General features: G+C 38.3%; 1 non-coding gene across 1 annotated transcript; it reads right to left on the reverse strand.

Annotated features, from left to right (window-relative positions):
* Positions 1-379: 379 nt before the first annotated feature.
* On the reverse strand, positions 380-452 carry TRNAK-UUU (transfer RNA lysine (anticodon UUU)). Its single transcript has one exon. It is a non-coding gene; the product is annotated as a tRNA-Lys (tRNA).
* Positions 453-4,894: the final 4,442 nt, after the last annotated feature.

Here is a 4,894-nt window from a genome sequence, read left to right on the forward strand (position 1 = left end):
CGTGTTGGCAACCATGGCACTGTCGACAGCCATTATTTCGAAATAGGAAATGGCCTTGTTTATTTGAGAATCAGCATTAAAACATTCAACAACATCAGCTTCGAAATCCAGTGAATAATCACCTTTGCCAATAAATGATCCGCGCTGGTGAGCACCGAAGTAGATTTAATGATGAGTTCTACGAGCTTTACACAGCCATCAACATAGTCCAGCGATAATGCTCAGGCAAACGTCAGCTGAAACGTGTTAGTGTTCCACGCGAACTACTGAAAAGTGCTAGTCTACCATATGACCGACGAAAAGTTGTTTAATAACTTGTTTATACAAAATTGTTGTCTTGAATAAAAATTAAAAATAAAATACATAAAAAAAATTAGACCGCCCGAGCACGGACTTGAACGCTGGACCCTTGGATTAAAAGTCCAATGCTCTACCGACTGAGCTATCCGGACATTTATTAACATAGTGTATAGAATTTATTACTTTAGACTCTTTGTTGAAATTAAAAGTGTTTATTTAATAATTTGGGAAAAATTTTTGCGATTGTGAAAAAGCCAGCTGTGTTTAACTTTTAAAGTGAATGCCTAATAAACGGACGAGTTAAACAATTGTTTCATACTTCAATATTAAACATTAATATTTATACATTTTTATACTCAGTTGAGCAGAGCTCACAGAGTATAATAACTTTGATTGGATAACGGTTGGTTGTACAGGTATATAAATGAACCGAGATAGATATAGACTTCCATATATCAAAATCATCAGTATCGAAAAAAAAAAATTGATTGAGCCATGTCCGTCCGTCCGTCCGTCCGTTAACACGATAACTTGAGTAAATTTTGAGGTATCTTGATGAAATTTGGTATGTGGATTGCTGGGCACACATCTCGGATCGCTATATAAAATTAACGAAATCGCCCACTTTTTCGATATCGAAAATTTCAAAAAACACAACAAGTGCGATAATTCATTACCAAAAACAGAAAGAGCGACGAAACTTGGTAGGTGAGTTGAACTTATGACGCAGAAAAGAAAATTAGTAAAATTTTGGACAATGGGAGTGGCACCGCCCACTTTTAAAAGGAGGTAATTTGAAAGCTTTGCAAGCTGTTATTTGATAGCCGTTGAAGATAAAATCTGAAATTTGGCAGGAACGTTACTTCTATTACTATATATGTGCTAAATCGGATGAAGAACACGCCCACTTAAAAAAAAAAAATTTTTAAAAGTTAAATTAAAAAAAAAAAATTGATTATCTTTACAGTATATAAGTAAATTATGTCAACATTCAACATCAGTAATTACATGGTGCAACAAAATACAAAAATAAAAGAAAATTTCAAAATAGACGTGGCTCCGCCCTTTTTCATTTAATTTGTTTAGGATACTTTTAATGCCATAAGTCGAACAAAAATTTACCAATCCTTGTGAAATTTGGTATGGGCTTAGATTCTAGGACGACAACTATTTTCTGTGAAAAAGGGCAGAATCGGTTGAAGCGACGCCCAGTTTTTATACACAGTCCACCGTCTGGCCTTCCGCTCGGCCGTTAACACGATAACTTGAGCAAAAATCGATATATCTTTACTAAACTCAGTTCACGTACTTATCTGAACTCACTTTGCATTGGTATAAAAAATTGCCGAAATCCGACTATGACCACGCCCACTTTTTCGATTTCGAAAATTACGAAAAATTAAAAAAATGCCAAAATTCTATACCAAATACGAAAAAAGGGATGAAACATGGTAATTGGATTGGTTTATTGACGCAAAATATAACTTTAGAAAAAACTTTGTAAAATGGGTGTCACACCTACCATTTTAAGTAGAAGAAAATGAAAAAGTTCTGCAGGGCGGAATCAAAGGCCCCTGGAATTATGGCAGGAATACTGTTCGTAGTATTACATATATAAATAAATTAGCGGTAGCCGACAGATGATGTTCTGGGTCACCCTCGTCCACATTTTGGTCGATATCTCGAAAACGCCTTCACATATAAAACTACTACCACTCCCTTTTAAAACCCTCATTAACACCTTTAATTTGATACCCATATCGTACAAACCAATCCTAGAGTCACCCCTGGTCCACCTTTATGGCGATATCTCGAAAAGGCGTCCACCCATAGAACTAAGGCCCACTCCCTTTTAAAATACTCATTAACACCTTTCGTTTGATACCCATATCGTACAAACAAATTCTAGAGTCACCCCTGGTCCACGTTTATGTCGATATCTCGAAAATGCGTCCACCTATAGAACTATGGCCCACTCCCTCTTAAAATACTCTTTAATACCTTCCATTTGATACACATGTCATACAAACACATTCCAGGGTTACCCTAGGTTCATTTTCCTACATGGTGATTTTCCCTTATTTTGTCTCCATAGCTCTCAGCTGAGTATGTAATGTTCGGTTACCAAAGAGTATAAAAGGCGACAGATATATAGGCGCTGAAATTCAGTTTGAGTTGAGCAATCAATCAGTTATTGATTAAGCACGCGATCTGGCGGCCAATAGTAGAGTTTAATTTGAGTTATCAATCAGTTTGGTTATTAAGCCAGCGAGTAGCAAAGTATAGGTGTTATTGTGAAGTACTTTAATAAAGGCCATTTTTCCATTATTCAATATTGGAGTTATTTATTCAACACTTTAGTGATTCGAACATAGCAGAGGATTTGCAAGTAAATTCGTAACAATATGCCATTTATCAGCAATTGCCACAGTTTTAGATGGGCAAGCTATCTTTAACTATTACGAAATGGAGTTAATAAGAAATCTCTGTTAACATGTAGTAAGATGTGAAGGGAATCTCTTGTACTTGGCCTGATGTTATTTTGCAACACGATTACAAAAGATTACAGATTACATCTTTTGTCTCAAGGCTTGTATGTTTTTGTATATTTACGGGTACTTTGTTGCTCTTATTATCGCATTTCTCTGCCAACTCTTTAATTACGGCATTTAATATCAAATGACAAATTCTTAAGCCGACCGTTACTTAATTTGTTTGCGCTGTTAACGCTTTATGACTGCTGAATTTATTTACTTAAATTAATTTAGGGTAATTACCGTTGATGGATGAGGCACATTAACTACTTTCGATGTTACTGCTACTTTGCTACCAAATGTCAAATGTTCCGAGTTGGGTATTAAAATATGTATCCGTATCTAAGAAAATAACTAAAAACGTCGAAGCTTAATATTATAACCTTTCATAGTGTAAAATCAAGAGGTCCCATTTACACGACTGATAGTAGTAAATGGTCATTTTTATTGCTCCTAATCGTGTAATTTACTATAAAAGCTATGTCAGCTTAGACTAGCTTTGCTGTGGTTCTTTGTTTGAAAAGTCACACAAATCTTTATAGATAACCAGGTATCTAGCAATGAAACCGTTTCGTCGATGTGGGGGCTTAACCGTGTGGCTGAGCGTGATAAAAGCACTCATCTATGTGTTCCGCAGCAAACGAATTCGGCGGAATGTCGTTGACCAAGAACTGTCAAATCACTCAGCTCAGAGTGTTTTGTAAGCCTACATATTGGGCACTATCTCGGGAAATAGCGATGGCCTTACTGTAAAAAGGGCCGGTGTTTTGCTGGACGGTTATTTTTTGTTAATAGTCATATGAACAAGATAACTCGAAACCTTTAAGAGACGGTAAACGGGACGAGAGGGAGAGAAAGATTGGCGTCTAGAAGATGCTGTAAAAGACCACCCTGACCTGGATAGCGATGGATATCTGTAGGCAGTGAGCTCTGCGTGGGAGCGGTCTATGTGTCGGTACAAAGGCGGGGACGACGCAGCCCTAGGGTTGTGAGAAAAGCTAGCGCGCATAGCAGAGCGAAGGAGTGACTCCCAAGAGCGAGAAACCATGTACCTCGAAGTCTGGAAAGCACTAAGAAGAAGGAAGTGGCGATAGTGTGCCATGAAAGTATGAAATGCATGGTAAGCTAAACGGAGGTAACGACTTGACTGCAGCTTACCGCGACTATAGCTAATTAATGTTCCCCCAAAGAGTTTCTGCTGCTTTCTTCAAAGCTACAAGTTCTTCAAGACTGCATTGCAGGGATCTGGCAGTTTGTTGGATCTTATTATTTGTGGATCGACATAGTCGACGTAAGGGGTATTATGTTAATTTCGAATCATCGTGGTACATGTGTTTAATATGTTCAGCCATTTCCCCACTCCTCGACTCGAATCTGGCTCCAAGATCTCTTTCAAAGCTCAGGCACCGACTCCCTATATTAGATGATGGTATACTGATATGGCGGCCACCGTGGTGTGATGGTAGCGTGCTCCGCCTATCACACCGTATGCCCTGGGTTCAACTCCCGGGCAAAGCAACATCAAAATTTTAGAAATAAGATTTTTCAATTAGAAGAAAATTTTTCTAAGCGGGGTCGCCCCTCGGCAGTGTCTGGCAAGCGCTCCGATTGTATTTCTGCCATGAAAAGCTCTCAGTGAAAACTCATCTGCCTTGCAGATGCCGTTCGGAGTCGGCATAAAACATTTAGGTCCCGTCCGGCCAATTTGTAGGGAAAAATCAAGAGGAGCACGACGCAAATTGGAAGAGAAGCTCGGCCTTAGATCTCTTCGGAGGTTATCGCGCCTTACATTTATTTTTTTTTTTTTTATTTATACTGATATGGTCTCAAACGTTATTGCAGTTCTTAACGATATATTTTTGGTCATTCGTTGTGCAGGTGGGAGGTTATCCTATACATTCTCTAGTTTAATGTATGTATTTTTTCAAGGATGGGCTCCGCAATTGTTGCAGGTACCCAATGAGAGAGTGTTGAAGATAGGCCTCACCTGCATCCTAGCAGCTTATTGCATCTTGGTTTAAAAAGATCTTGTGAACAACGAAAATAATATTGATTTCTGT

The sequence above is a fragment of the Eurosta solidaginis genome, chromosome 2, assembly GCF_040869045.1.
Source record: "Eurosta solidaginis isolate ZX-2024a chromosome 2, ASM4086904v1, whole genome shotgun sequence".
NCBI classification, from domain to species: domain Eukaryota; kingdom Metazoa; phylum Arthropoda; class Insecta; order Diptera; family Tephritidae; genus Eurosta; species Eurosta solidaginis.